The sequence below is a fragment of the Panthera leo genome, chromosome D2 (genome assembly GCF_018350215.1).
Source record: "Panthera leo isolate Ple1 chromosome D2, P.leo_Ple1_pat1.1, whole genome shotgun sequence".
In the NCBI taxonomy this organism is placed as follows: Eukaryota; Metazoa; Chordata; class Mammalia; order Carnivora; family Felidae; genus Panthera; species Panthera leo.
This window is the reverse complement of record NC_056689.1, coordinates 3,793,037-3,809,263: the sequence shown is the minus strand read 5'-3', so window position 1 is coordinate 3,809,263 and position 16,227 is coordinate 3,793,037. Positions and strand designations below refer to the sequence as shown.

At 37.5% G+C, this 16,227-nt stretch overlaps 1 long non-coding RNA gene across 1 annotated transcript in view; it reads left to right on the top strand.

The window, feature by feature from the left end:
* Window positions 1-1,253: 1,253 nt before the first annotated feature.
* LOC122201899 overlaps window positions 1,254-16,227 on the top strand; it is a 49,666-nt gene continuing 34,692 nt past the window's right edge. Inside the window, exons 1-3 of the long non-coding RNA XR_006194369.1 lie at window positions 1,254-1,572; window positions 6,849-7,014; window positions 8,529-8,647. This is a non-coding gene — a long non-coding RNA (uncharacterized LOC122201899). The remainder of the gene's footprint in view (window positions 1,573-6,848; window positions 7,015-8,528; window positions 8,648-16,227) is intronic.

Below are 16,227 nucleotides of genomic sequence, written 5' to 3'. Positions count from 1 at the left end.
TTTAGGTTTTCCGTGCAAGAGAGAGGAAATTCTTGGATCTTTCATCACATAGGTCAAAGTAAAAGGAAACGCTAAAATATCATCGCCCCCTAAATCACGTTAGCCTCCCAAATGTGCTAACTTTGGCCACAGAAGTGAGAAGTCTCATGTCCTTAGAGATAGTTTCTCTGTAATACACTTAATCTGCAGGCTGAGTCTCACACCACAAGCTTCAATTAATACACACCAGACTGCTTCTCTTGCCCTGAGTCCCACAGTACAACAACTGGAGTTTAGATTTCTAATGAGATAAACAGCTTTGTGGAAAGTTAGAAGCTGGGATTATGACAGCTCAGCATTACGCATTAAATATTATAACGAGCATATGCTGTCTGTGTCTAACAAAGACAGTAAGATAAGAAATAATCAGTTTCAGCTCCTATGTAGTGTTTTATCCTCTTTCTTCTTCTATAATTCATAAAGCTACTTGATAGCATTTTGGAGCTTATAGTCTTAAAATTATAACTGTTGTATAATTTAATTGCAAATAACTGGGCCATCTCATTTAAATTCTCATTACTTTGACATTTTCTAAACCCATGGAGTCCTTTGAGATTATCTTAGTTTGCCAGAAAATTATCAGACATAGTTTGGATCCATTATAAAAGTTTGAGAATCATTACCTTTGAGATTCTCTTTTTTGTTCAATAAAATCACTGATGCTGAAAACTTTCTGCTGCCCATTTTTTATCTGTTTCTTTAACATTTTCTAACATTGATCTTAGCAGTGTAACTTGGATCCAAAGAACTCTCTGAACACTAAATTAAATAATTCTCTGAGAGAGGGAGGGAGGGAGAGACAGAAGGAGACAGAGAAACCCACTGTACTCACCTAAATGACTAATTAACCTCCATTTAAATTGAGTTTTTTTGTCTGATAACTTTTGCCTCATTGGCTGGAGAGGTAATGATTATCTTTTTTTTTTTTTTTGAAACTTTTTTTTTTTTTTAACGTTTATTTTTGAGACAGAGGGAGACAGAGCATGAACGGGGGAGGGTCAGAGAGAGAGGGAGACACAGAATCGGAAGCAGGCTCCAGGCTCGGAGCTGTCAGCACAGAGCCCGATGCGGGGCTTAAACTCAGGGACTGTGAGATCATGACCTGAGCCGAAGTCGGACGCTTAACCAACCAAGCCACCCAGGCGCCCCGAGGTAATGATTATCTTAATCCTCTTTAGTTACTAGTAGATAAAGGAATTAGAACAAAATGATTCCAAGATGTCGACGTGGGGAGGAGAAGAGTTGCTGTAAATAGGGCAAGAACATTATTTTTAGCTTCGTTTCTTGAAACACCATTCCAAACACTTCTGTGCAGTAGTGACCTGATTATTTTTGTATCTGCAGAGAAGCCACCCAGCTCTTCCCTTGCCCATCACACAGTGACTGGTGAGCTTACAGGTCAACCCCTTCACTCATATCTGATGTCATCGCCTTCGGCTAAGAGGACCCTAAATTAAGGAAACCTGTGCGGACGCTCCCCATTGTCCACATATGACCATGCAGTGGAGCACGCTTTGCCAGGTGACCATGGAGGTGAGAAGTTAAAGTTTTCGGGCAGTGGAACAGATGCTGTTAAATCTCAAGTGCATTTTCAGCCTCCTCCTATGCTGAAATGTGTTTATTTCAATTGGTCTGGCTTGCAAATTTCCAATAGGCAACAAGGAACGGGCCGGCTTCAATCTCTATCAAACTTTGGAGCATAGGGATATCTTCTTTCCCACAATCTATGTTGCTTTTATTGAAGAGCTTCTCATTCCCTGTCCTAAGTAAACAGTCACGTGTTGTCCATTAAATGCGGAACAGAGCTTCCTCACTGAGTGTCACATTCTTGGCTGCACTTGCAAAGCATCCAGATGTAATTTGCAAGACGTAATTCGAAAATCATGGAGAACAAAAGTTCTGCAAAAATCTGACAAGATTGGAATTCCAGTCACATCTCTCTCTTTTTAAATTTTTTTTTTAAAAATGTGTATTTATTTTTGAGAAAGAGAGAGAGAGAGACAGAGGATGAATTGGGGAGGGTCAGAGAGAGAGGGAGACACAGAATCAGAAGCAGGCTCCAGGCTCTGAGCTGTCAGCACAGGGCTTGAACTCGTCAACTGAGAGATCATGACCTGAGCCGAAGTCAGAGGCTTAACCTACTGAGCCACCCAGGCGCCCCTCTAGATAAATATATCTTAGGATTTGTGTGACTTTGATAACAAATGAGATCAAGATAGGAGGATGAATTTGCAGGTTAATTTATTTGTAAATACAGGGACAAAACTCTTATGCAAAACCATGGTTAGCCATCAAGTGTGCATGTTAAATACATATATTTACATATACATCTTACACTATGCATACATTATAATATATGTATATATCTGTGTATATGTATGTGTGTAATATATATTATTATATTATTTATTATATTGTATTATTTATTCATTATATATTATATTTATTGTATTATATATTATATTATTATAATTCACTTAATTATTTAACTAAAGTAGTAAAACAATATAAGTGAAATAAATTAAGAAAAACACCGCCAAAACTTTCATGTTTACTTTGGAGTCAGTGTAATAAATTAAGAAAGATACTGCCTATAGCTTTATATTTACTTTTTATTAAACTTAGAAAAATAAGAATGTAAGAGAATTTGCATGATCCTTCCTTCTATGCTGTCACTGGGATAATGGCACAGTCTATACAGCAGAACCAGAGACCAGGTGGCTTGTAAACAACAGCGCTTCAGCTCTCACCATCTCGCGAAGCTCTGCAGGCTGCAAAGTCCAACATCAAGGTGTCCACTGCCAGGTTCTTTTCCCTGGACTCTCTCAGGAGGAGAGGACTGTAGGGGGAGCTCTCTGGAGTTGCTTTCTTAAGGGTGTTAATCCCATTCTCCAGGGCTCCCCCCTCCTGATGTAACTACCTCCAAATACCATTAGGATTTTGAGATATGAATTTCTGGGGGGACACATTCAGTCTGCAGCACATCGTTCATCACTAGCTAATATAAAACTACAATAAACATCATTTTAAGTGGGGAGAATCCTTAGAAAGAGTTTCCTTAAGAGAAAGATCAAGATAAGGACACCCATTATCTATGCTGTTGTTCACTATATTACCTAAGAGATGCCCGAAACAATAAGAAAAAGATAGAAAAAAGGATCACCACTTGGAAAGGGGGATATGATGGCGTAGTTGTTTCAAGACGATATTGCAATCCATATGGAATACCCTGAAAGACCAAAAATCTGTTAGAACTATTTAAAAATTTCAGTAACAATGGAAAATGCAAAATCTGTTAGTCTGGGAAGTTCCTCTACGCCATGGAAAATCTTTCAGAAAATGGAATGGAAAAGATTTATAATCCACACGAGCAACAAAAACTTTAAAATACCTGGGAATTGGGGCATCTGGGTGGCTCACTTGGTTGAGCGTCGGACTCTTGATTTTGGCTCAGGTCACGAGCCCAGGCTTGTGTGATCGAGCCCCGAGTCGGGCTCCTCTCTGAGTGTGGAGCCCCCTTGGGCTTCTCTTTCTCTCCCTCTGCCCCTCTCCCCCACTCATTATCTTTCACTGTCTCTAAAATAAATAAACACAAACAAAAACAAACAAAAATACTCAGGAATTAACTGAAGCAAATATACAAGTATAATTATGGAGAACATTTTTTAGATACTATGTGAATGTGAAAATAATCTCAATAAATGGAGAGATATGCCAAATGAATAAAGTGGACAATTTGAGAAGATAAAGAGATTAATTCTCCTCAGTGGAATTTCAGTGGAATTTTAGCAGGTTTGGGCTGGGGGCGGGAAACCAATTCAAAAATTTAAGGAAAGAATACATTCTAACAGAGAGCAAGGGCCTTGTGAGGAAGAAGAGCAAACTGGTCTACCCTGACAAGCAGTCTCTGCTCTAAAGTTTCAGTAATTAAAATTTGACCGTACGCTTGGAAATGAAACAAAACAGCTACCTCCCCTATTCTGTGGGCAGCTATATTTCCCTTACAGGTAACAATTCTACTACACCATCACATGACGGAGAAGTATTATTCATTTTTCAAATTGGATCTTCAGCCTTCCCCTTTATCCCCTGATCTCCCCAGTACTTTACAGAAACTCCTTTTCTGCTTAACTCAGCCTGAGTCACCCCGCGTTGCTTAAAATTAAGAATTCTGATCAACAACATACCTGTAACCAACAATGACTCCTACAAATTGGCAAGAAAAAGGCAAACAGTTCACTAAGAAAATGAAATTTTGGAAATACCTATTAAGTTTTAAATTCGGTACAGCAAGTCCCTTTCTGCCATCGGCTAATGTTAGCCTGGACTCTCTGTTTCACATCTTACCCCCCCAGGCTCAAAAAACACACATAGAACACAAGCGGATTTTCTTTCCTATTCTTCGTAAAATGCTGTCATACAGGTAACAGGCCTATGTGATTTCTTTTTTTTGTTGGAATCAAATTACAGACCCTCAAATCAATTCTTTCACCAAATTGTGGATATTGAAGCTGTAATCTTTTTTACCCCATTTATTCTTTTCCTTTTTCCTTCTTTTTGCTTTCCTCCCTCCCTCCCTTCCATCCTCCCTTCCATCCTTTCATTTTATGGAGAGATTTGTTAAAATTAGCTCCTGCAATAAATAACCTGACACAGACACTAGGAGTTTTTTAGAGCATCTGTCTTCAGAAGTTGACTTGCTGTGTCGGACCAGTTAGTGACACAAAGCAGAATATATCCCAAACGTTTGTAGTTTCCTCTAGAGACAGGTGTGCAAGCAACAATAAACAACCTTCCCTCCTCTTTCAGCCCCAACTATAAGGCAGCTTTCTCTTTATCATGAATACATTTAGGTGTGTTTCATTGGGCTCCCTAGACCACTCTAATACATTAGGTAAAGTTTTTATTGGAACACTAATCTTGTTTTTTGGTTATTTGATTGGGTGGTTGGTTACTTTACTCGTAATGTTCCTAAAAGACCTCTCAACCGTTTGATGTTGGCAATGTGGTCTTAATGGCTGGAATTTTCTAACTGCACAACAACCACTTACTTTACAATAATTGTACCACTAAATACGGTAGGTATAAGCATTTATTGGTCATAAGCTTTAGGAAAGACTCAAGCTTAGTTTTATATGAGTTTACCTGCAAAGTGATATTTTACAACCAAAACTTATCAGAGTATAGTGTTCAGTTACAAGCCAGCTTCTAATTTCATGAGGAACTTCATTCTGAGAACACAAATTCATTAGGTGAAATATGGTAAATATTAAGAAAGTCAAAGCCAAAACCTGCCACTTGACAAATGAGACATGCGTAATTGATCTACCCATTGACTTGCTAACTAAAGGCTTGAATCATTTTAAGAAAATGTTCAGACTGAACAGAATTCCCACCAAGTCTCTTTTACAGAGTTGCTGTGGGCAAAGAAAAAGGGAGGTAGGAACAACAGAAAAAAAGGAAAAAAAGAAAAAAAAGGGAAGGAGAGGGTGCTAAGAAAAAAGAAGAAATAAACCATAACCAGTAGAGTCAATGGTGCCTGGTTCTCTTCTTTCTTATATGTGAGGGTTCAGCTAATTCCTTACTGCTTTGAGACTTGGTTTAGTGTATCATTTCGATTTAAATCTCATTTCTAATTTCCTATCTGGCTCAACTATAAAGTCTGTCCTCATGTCTATAGAAGCAAAATACATGAGCAATTTAAATTCAGGTAGTTTGTTGCCCCTGACTAATTATTTCGGGGTCTGCAAAGCCCCTTTGGTGTTATATCTTCTGGCTTTAATACTTTAAATAATTACTATCAGTTATTTATTTCACATTTTCTACTTAGTCCTTGTCTTTATTATTTCTAACTGGGATAAAGACAAAATACATATCAGTTACACAAGATCTCCAGTCATTTATTCATTTTAACCTACTCAGAATGGTGCCAACAAGCTAAATTCCTTAATATACAATATTACTTATTGAAATAGAGTTTGCTGTTCATTCTATTCCTTTTTTTGTGATTATGAGACTGTATATGTAATGTGTAGAATAGAATAGGAAATAGATGACATATATTATACCTTATAACATACATAACTTATATATATATAAACAGTATATAATAATATATAACATGTAATTTATATATACTATATAATGTATAACATACATAATTTATATATACAACGTGATATCTATTTCATAATTTTTCATATGAATTGCCATATAAATGAATATAACAAAATATGAAAGATGTATCTAGTGTATTTGTTATTTTTTTTAATGTTTTTTTCATGTTTGAGAGAGAGAGAGACAGAGCATGAGCGGGGGAGGGGCAGAGAGAGAGGGAGACACAGAATCAAAGCAGGATCCAGGCTCTGAGCTGTCAGCACAGAGCCTGACACAGGACTTGAACTCACAACCGCGAGATCATGATCTGAGCTGAAGTTGGGCAGTTAACCAACTGAGCCACCCAGGCACCCGTATTTAGTTTATTTTTAATGGAATATTTATTTTTGCCTCATGCAGTCACGTTAATAGATTACATCACTAGAGGGTATGTCCTCCACAACCTAACCCTGGGATAGTCCTCCCACACACTCCCATAGTCTACCTTACTCATTTTTTCAGAAGCAGATGAAAATCCACCCTGTTCCTGAGACTTCCAGAAATGCGTCTTGCTGTCATTTGCCCCCTGTGTTTTGCTCCACAGCATTGCATGTGCATATTTATACACTTTATAGGTACTTAACTATATCTACCTCCTCACTACAAGATACTCTCTTTTGGGTAACATCCTGTTTTTGTTTTTGTTTTTTTAGAGAGAGAGAGCACAAGCATGAGCAGTAGAGAGAGAGAAAATCTTAAGCAAGTTCCCAGCCCAGTACAGAGCCTGGCGTGGAGCCTAATCTCACAAGACTGAGATCATGACCTGAGCTGAAATCAAGAGTCAGACACTTAACCGATGGAGCCACCCAGGCATCCGGGGTAATATCCTGTTTTAATCCAACTCAACTCCATGAGTTCTGCCGTCCCTGTTTTATGCCTGACCCTAAGTGATGTGGGTATGAAGATGTGCAGTGTTCACCAGGAGGAGGTCTAGGCTGCAAGTGAATGTGGAGAGTGTTCTCATGACCTACGTCTTGATGGCTGTTAGTTGGCATCTCAGAGGAGCATTTAAAACATTCCCCCATGTTCTCAGGGCTTCCACGCTACAGTCTGCTTCTCTTATATTTTTCTAATTAACGATATTCCTCCTTGTCAACACAAGCCAGAGAACAGTTGTCTCTCCAGGCACAGCCTTCAGCTGGGGCTCAGAAAGCTCTTAGCACATTTATTGGTAAATCATTCTTTAGAAAACCAAATACATGCTCAGACTCTCAGTACTTCCCTCTCCGGCTAGGTGATTATAATACCCTGCATTCAATCTTGCCTCCTCTGATACGTTTTACACTATCCTTGTCGGGACAAGATGAAATTCTGAGATTGTCATTTTTTTCCTGATACTCGAACACTTCTGTTTTCCCTCCTTTCTGGGATGCTGGCCGCCTTCTTCTCACCCCCTTAAGTCTAACGCTTTTCCTTCCTGTGCGGATGCCGCTGTGGGGCTGCCCTTCCCCTGGGCTCCTGTGGCATAACATCTTCTTCAACACCTGGTAGCACATAACATACATTCAGTATTTATTTGTTCCCACACAGATCATACACGCCTCACTGGATTAAACATAGACTAAATTTTCACATCCCGATTGTGTCATTATGATTGTTTCCTCTTTAAGTTCCAAAGATATCAGCATGTACCTTCAACAAATAATAATCACGATGTATGCAAGAGAAATTTGATGCTATCATGAAAAATGATATGAACAGACTGGAAAGTATTTAAGCATCTTTAAGACATGAGAAACTCAGCTCTTCCAGACATATGGTCTTAGTCTTTGATTGTACCATGGTAGGCTTTAAATCATATATGAATATTTTCCTTCACACCAAAGACACCACTGAATGTAATCATTAGGAAAGAAATACATTAAACCATGTAACTATTTCAACTAAAACTATAAAAAGTTAAGGCAGAAATGGAAGTAAATTGTTATAATTGGAGTTTGAAATTACATATAGGTATTTCTTATAAGGTGATTTGATGACATATTTGATAATAAGAAAAAGTGAAAGTCTACAAATGATGCTCATATTTTCTTTAGCAATATGGACACCTACGAGAAATGATCTTCTTCATAAGAGAGGGAAATTACAAACTTTTAAAAATGTTTATTTATTTACTTTGAGAGACAGAGAGAGCACATGAGCAAGGGAAGGGCAGAGATAGACAGAATCCCAAGCAGGCTTCTTGATGTCAGGGCAGAGCCCTACACAAGACTCGATTCCCTGAACCATGAGATCATGACCTGAGCTGAAACCAAGAGTCAGATGCTTAACCTATTGAGCCACCCAGGTGCCCCACAAACATGTAATGTATCTAATTATCTGTATTCACTTAGCCCAAACCCAAAGCCAAGTAGCCACCTCATACACGTGTCCCAAAGCTGCATGTGGTTTCGCGGGAAGGCAGATGGGTGCCCTGGAGAAGATTCTCATCTGAGTGGCTCTGCTGATCCGGGTAAGTCCTATCCCGTTTCTCTGTTCTCCTACACAAAATACTGTGTGATAATTTATCCTCTAGGGTGTGACAAGAGTTAGTGGAATAGCATATGTGAAGTGTGTATCATACTGCCTGAACTGCTAAACTTTTCAGGAAATAAGAGTCATTATTTTCTGGCAACATAAAATTCTGTATATTCTCCCCAAGTATTCGGTTCTAACAGGGAGATTCTCCTTTGCTGTCAATTTTATCTAAATGATTCCTTCATTGGGAAAACTGTATTTGTTGAGATTCAAAGGAAAGTTAAAGCTGAAGGACTTTCTGTGGAAATACTAATTAAAAGAGGTAATGCTCATGGGGGGAAGAAAAAACAACTCTGGAAAGTCCATTTTCATTCATTTATTTAGTCCGTGGTCTATTCATTCATCTCACAAATGTCTCCCCCCTGCAAATTATGAAAGTGTCCGTAACTTAATGTGTCCTTGAAAGACATGTTTCTGATAACGTTTTTATCAAAATTGGCAATATGTTTTTGTTTTTTATCAATTGTACATTAGTCATAATTGAAATTATTACTAAAATGGAATTAAGTGATGGACTGGGACTTTTAACAGTAGGACTGTAGTCACAGGAAAAAAATTCTATTTAAAACATATACATAATTTGGTGGCAGCAAATGAGGTGATTAATAAAAAATTTTTAAGCATTTTTTCAAATATTTCAGACTTTCAAAACAACTGGTTGTACTCATATATTTCAGTATTTTCCAAATAGTATTATGATAAAATTCTGTGGGGCAAACATAATATTATATGTATATATTATCAATATATGAGGTCAGAGAAAAAATAACTGTAATTACTACATATGAAAGTACAACTTGCGGGGCGCCTGGGTGGCGCAGTCGGTTAAGCGTCCGACTTCAGCCAGGTCACGATCTCGCGGTCTGTGAGTTCGAGCCCCGCGTCAGGCTCTGGGCTGATGGCTCGGAGCCTGGAGCCTGTTTCCAATTCTGTGTGTTTCCCTCTCTCTCTGCCCCTCCCCCGCTCATGCTCTGTCTCTCTCTGTCCCAAAAATAAATAAAAAAAAAAAAAAAAAAAAAAAAAAAAAAGAAAGTACAACTTGCTTGAATATTTTGTTTTGGCTTTTAATTTCTTTAATGTTTATTTACTTTTGAGAGAGAGTGACAGTGAGCATGATCGGGGGAGGGAGGGAGAGGGGGACAGAGGATTGGAAGCTGGCCTTGTGGTGACAGTAGGGGAGGCTGATGTGAGCTCACAAACTCACAAATCCCGAGATCATGACCTGAGCCTAAGTCGGATGCTTAACTCACTGAGCCACACAGGCGCCTGTGAGTATTTTGGAGTGGATGATGGTAGGTTTCAAATCACTACATTCTTTAGGTTCCATGAGATAATAAATATATATATGAAAGATGTAACAGTGCTTCATAGTTATCTGTATATACATTATGCTATAAATTACGTCTTTTGGAATATTTTATATTTTTTTAATGTTTATTTATCATTGATAGAGACAGCACAAGTCGGGAAGGGACGGAGAGAGAGGAAGACAGGGGATGCAAAGAAGCAGGCTCTGCACTGACAGCACAGAGCCGGATGTGGGGCTTGAACTCATGAATCACAAGATCGTGACCTGAGCTGAAGTCAGACGCTTAACCTAACCGTCTGAGCCATGAAGGCACCAGGAAACGTTCTGATGATATCTTAAAAAGATAGGACATCTTTAAGAAAAAGAACATCATTTTACAAAAAATTGGGATTATAGGGACACAATTTTGAAGACTTTTAGTTTCTGTATTCAATGAGACATTAGAGTGAAATCATACACAGGCTATTTCAACAAATAAGACATTTTTTTAGCACCTAAAGGAAAACGTCGTTACAGTGCTAGGGAAGAAGTATGTTTTAATGGATTGAGGATTAAATGAGTCAAGGAAATAGTAACTCCAAATATAGGTCATTAGTTTTATACACAGAACATTAGAAAGCATGCTGAATGATATTTTACTTGAATGAAAAATTACATAATTCAAAGAGGATGTGATCTCTACCATATTTTAGAAACATTTGTATCACAACATAGTATTTTCAAAGGTTTGGTTCGTTGTTAAAATTCTAGAAAAACAGAAAGGAAATTCCTTAGAGTTGGTGGCACGATGGTCTTGTTGAAAAAAATAAATTATATGTGCAGAATTAGCACAATGTAAACAAACTAAACTTAATGTTTTCCTTGGAGAATCTTCTAGTCTATAAAAATCCAGAAAAAAAAGTGTTAATTCCTAGTAATGGAATGGGTACTATTTTGGACTGAGGATTCTAGCTCATAAGACATGACTCCTCACAGTATAGGGATTATCAAAGTAGAGTCACTATTAAAGATGACCATGAAGGGGCACCTGGGTGTCTCAGCTGCTTAAATGTCCGACTTTGGCTCAGGTCATGATCTCATGGTTCGTGAGTTCAAGCCCCATGTCAGGCGTGCTGCTGTCAGTGCAGAGCCTGCTTTGGACCCTCTATCACCCTCTCGCTGCCCCTCCCCTGTTGGAGCTCTCTCTCTTTCAAAAAAAAAAAAAAAAAGTAAATATTAAAAAAATTTTTTAAAAAATGACCTTGAAAATGACAGCTATTTTTGAATTGTTGACAACATGTGAACTGATATCCAAGAGTGTGAAACACGTTGTAAAATGGTTATTTTTGTTTTCTTATTCTTGCTTTATACTGCTAATCTTTAACCAAGCAGAAATATTAGGTATAAAAAATATAATAAGTGAAACATTTTCAAAAAGACAAGATTGTTGAGAAAAATGGAATAATGGATACAGCTAATTAAAAAGTTGTTTTACTAACTAAGTTCAGATTAAGTTCAGATTTTACTACTAAATTCAGATTAAGAGATTAAAGTCATTTCCTAGATGGAAGAAAGGACAAATATATAGGAAATATAAAAGAAAGAGGGAAGTTAAAGGTAAAAGTACTAAAACTTAGAATGATAAGATTTAAGAAAGAGAAGTAAGTATAAATAGTAGGAAATAGTTACTGAAAAAATAAAGAGAAATCTCCCTAAATTAAAAAGAAAATTAATTTTCTTTTAATAAATTTAAATTTGTTTAATAAATTTCTTTAATTAATTTAACCTGAAATTTTCAGCTTAAGAAAAAGAGCATAATCTATTTATAGAGAGAAAAAGCATATCACATCCAAGGAAATAAGAATAGTATTCTTATTATGATGACACTGGATTGCAAATGACAATGGAGTCAACTTATATTTGAAGACCCAATTTTTGTTTCTGTGATGCCTGTTCCCTTGGGGTGTCTCCCCTAATGATGCCAAATGGTTCCTGAAGTGTTGGGTATCAGAGGCAGTTGAAAAGTTCAGAGGTAGATAAGGCTGAGCTAGAATTTTCAACAGTTTAAAGAAAAGAAGCTCAGAACCTAGAATTTTATATTCAGACTAATTGTTACTCAAATATACGGCCTTATTAATGATACACTCAGGCATACAAGACTTCAGAAGGCTTGCTGCACAAACTTCCATTACAAACAATCTTGGAGAAATACTTAAATAAGAGAAGAAGCAAATCCAAAAGATGTTATAAGAGATATATTAAATAAAATTGATCACACACATTGGTAAAATGTGTCTTAAAAATAGCTAAGACCAAAGACAGAGTTTTGAGGAAAACACAGAACCTTAAAAGGCCCATCTCATATGCCCTAGATCCTGTGGATGGACGAGTAAATGGCCACTATGTACATTATCAAGGACCAACTAATCAAAGGGTTGTTTAATAACGCTACATACCTCGTTCTCCACCTCGCCAATGGCGTGGTTCTGGGGCCACATTGCTGTGGATCTCTGGGTGCTCATCTCATATCGACCCATAAACAACCCCAACACACGACAGTAAGAAAACATGAAATCAGGGACACTGGGGGTGCTCAGTTGGTTAAGCGACCAACTTCGGCTCAGGTCATGATCTCGCGATTCCTGGGTTTGAGCCAGGCTCTGTGTTGACAGCTCAGAGCCTGGAGCCTGCTTCGGATTCTGTGTCTCCTCTCTCTCTGCCCCTTCCCCCTCGCTCTCAAAAATAAATAAACATAAAAATTCATAGCGTTTGTCCTTGTAACTGTTCCCACGCTGAGATAACTGGTGTGTGGTATTGAATGCTTGTTTAATTGAAATGAAAGCCTGGCTCCCAAGAAGCGAAGTCACTTGTTCGCTTGTTTGCTTTCGTCCTCCGGTCTTCTCCCTACTGAATGGTACTCGTGTGAAAATCTGATGGCACATTGTAAGGTGATGTCACATACATCTCTTTACAAACAAACTCTCCATACAGTTTGTGTTTTTCATTATACTTTCTAAGAAAGTATTAGATATTTTTGGAGAACTAATTCCAATTGTCATAGTCCTGTTGGTAGGTTCTGGCTCAACATCATGACTAGGTAGTTACCTATCAGTAAAAGCATCATACTTATGTGGAAATGTACTCTTAATAACTGGTGTCTATAATTTTGTTATACGAACCCATTAAAATCTTTAAATACCTAGGCTGCCTTTGTCAGTAAAATGCAACAAGTGATTAGTGAGAAATTACTGTATGATCCCGCTAGATGCCAATAGGAAAAAGATAGTACAACTGCCAGTAAAATAGAGAAACTACTTCTATTTTTTTAAGTTAATTTATTTTTGAGAGAGAGAGAGAGAGAGAGAGAGAGAGAGAGAGAGAATGAGTGGGGGAGGGGAGAGAGAGAGAGGGAGACACAGAATCTGAAGCAGGCTCCAGGGTCCGAGCTGTCAGCACAGAGCCTGACATGGGGCTTGGCCCATGAACCATGAGATATGACCTGAGCCAAAGTCAGACATTCAACTGAATGAACCACCCAGGTGCCCCCAGAGAAACTACTTTTAAAAAAGCTCATGATCTAAAGAAGACAAATGGATGGACACATAGATGCAAGTGATATTACTGTGACTTTCTCTGTAATACTTTTCACTGCAATATCCTCAACAGAATGCAAGTTTCATTGCAAAAGATAAGTCTTATCCATGCTGTTTCCCCACTGCCCAGTATCCTAGCACACAGTAGGTATTCAAGAATATATTTGGTGATGAATGAATAAATTAATAAAAGTAAGTAAAGAGTGCTATGAATGTAGAGAGATAGACCTTTATGATAGAGTTAGTGACCAAACTTTTGGGAGAGGAAATGAGGATTATACTAGAACTTAGAGCCTACTTACTCCAGTAACTAGTGGTAGTGGAAGAGAAAGGGAAAGAAGACTGTTTAGTCTGCAAAGCAGGGGAGCAGTAAAGATGAGGACTAAGGCATGTTACTTGCCTTATACACACACACACACACACACACACACATATATATAATATATATTATACATATATATACATATACACACACACATTCACACTTCTGTAAATTTATGTATATTAACTTATGTTTATTCATTTGTGCCAAGTAAAACTGTTTTAAAAACATAATTTGAATTTAATTTGGAATTGCTCATGATAGTTCTATTTCCCTTCAGCTTTCTCATGCCAATACATTCAAGAGTTTCCTAAAACTAAAAATGTGTATCCCCAAATAACGAGCTACCAGCTTGTTGCGTCAAAAAATCTGCCAGCATCGTACTTCCTGACTACGATGGATGGTGTATTTCGGCAACAACTATGATGCTTTTCCCCATACACTTTAAATATGAACTATAATCTCATCATTTTCTTCATTTAATAGTGAGGCATCAAAACAAACTAAAGATCATCGTTCACCAGCAGGAAGCCTACTATTTATACCTCTTATGAAAGGGAATTGTCTCTTGAATACATGTAGAATTATTCCTCAGATGCAGACATAAAGATATCTCCCCACAGAATGCAATCTCAGCTAATGTAGTTGGTTATGGGAATTGGAACTATGAAGTGTTTACATTTTTTATAAAACTTTGAGTGAAATTACGCTAGTGATACTAATGTGATTTTAAACATATTTATTCACAACACGCCCTTAAATCTCTGCATGATTAGCCTATTTAATCAGCAGACTCTGTAGTTCCATTAGAATGTGTTTAATGTATTCTTTGTGATTATTATAATTTGGTGAGAATGTAATGAAAGAAAGGAAAACAGAAATTTCAAAAATCAAACTGCTTCAGTGTATCTTTCCAGCTACTGTAGATTCTTCTTCTTGTTTCCATAAAATGCCCAATAGATTATTGGAAATGTTGGTTGGCCCTTCCATTCAAGGATAAATTCTACATCTTATTTGCAGTGGAATCATTAAGATCTCATAGATTCTGTAGCCAAGTAGGAAGGATGAATGGAAGGAGTTTTTTTTTTTCTTGACATATCATTAAAGAATGGTTTCTGTTGATCTATAATGTAATTTCATTCATAAGACTCAGTGGGGCGGGGGGGTGGGGTGTGGAATCTACGTAAGAATCAGGGTCTCATGGGCCAGATAATTTGAAAAAGGATTCAATGGATTTCCCAGTATGTTATTTTGATATGGATAGGTCATAGACAATGAAAGAGAATAAATTACAAAGCTATTGGCTAAATTACAAAACAATTAAGCTCTTTAAAGTTTTAATATATTTAGGGGCGCCTGGGTGGCGCAGTCGGTTAAGCGTCCGACTTCAGCCAGGTCACGATCTCGCGGTCCGTGAGTTCGAGCCCCGCGTCAGGCTCTGGGCTGATGGCTCGGAGCCTGGAGCCTGTTTCCGATTCTGTGTCTCCCTCTCTCTCTGCCCCTCCCCCGTTCATGCTCTGTCTCTCTCTGTCCCAAAAATAAATAAAAAACGTTGAAAAAAAAAAATTTAAAAAAAAAAAAAAAAAGTTTTAATATATTTAAAAAACTACTCTTGGCTAGAGGTGTTATAAGAACTCATTGATTAAATAGAATTTGCTTTGTGCTCATAAATATGTCTCACTATCTAACAATGAGATAGTTATTTTAATAATAAAATCTTTTCCTTTATTGAGGAATATGATACAGACATTTTTATCATAAAATAAATATCACTATCGATAGAATGAGTAGTGCTCAGAAATATTTCATTCCCCTATATGGGAAAAATTAATGGTGTTTTTCAAAGAGATAAAATTCAGGGTAAAATTCAAATAATATATTTTGGCAAACGGAACAATAACAAAAAAGAATATTCAAACTTTCAAAGATCTAGATGAAAAGTGTAAGACCATGAATAAGGAATTTGGAGTCTTTTAATAAGCTTGAGACATGGTTGCGAGATATGGGAACAGAGAGTCCACACTCAGTATGGAAGCAGTAGCTGGATTATTCAGGCAGCATAGACGAGTCTTGTGAGTAAAAGTGTAAGAAGTTCAGACTTAAGCCTAAGACTATTGACGAGCCATCAAAAGATTTTCAGCAGAGGGATGATAGGATCAGCTGTACACAGATAACACATTTCTAGTAGTTCATGCCACTGCTTAACATAAATAGTTAAGCACATTTTCTGCTAAATACTCTCTGTTTTATTTATTTCGCGGGTATAGCTTGCATCCCAGAAGGAGGTGCACCTAGAGGTACAGGGGAAGGAT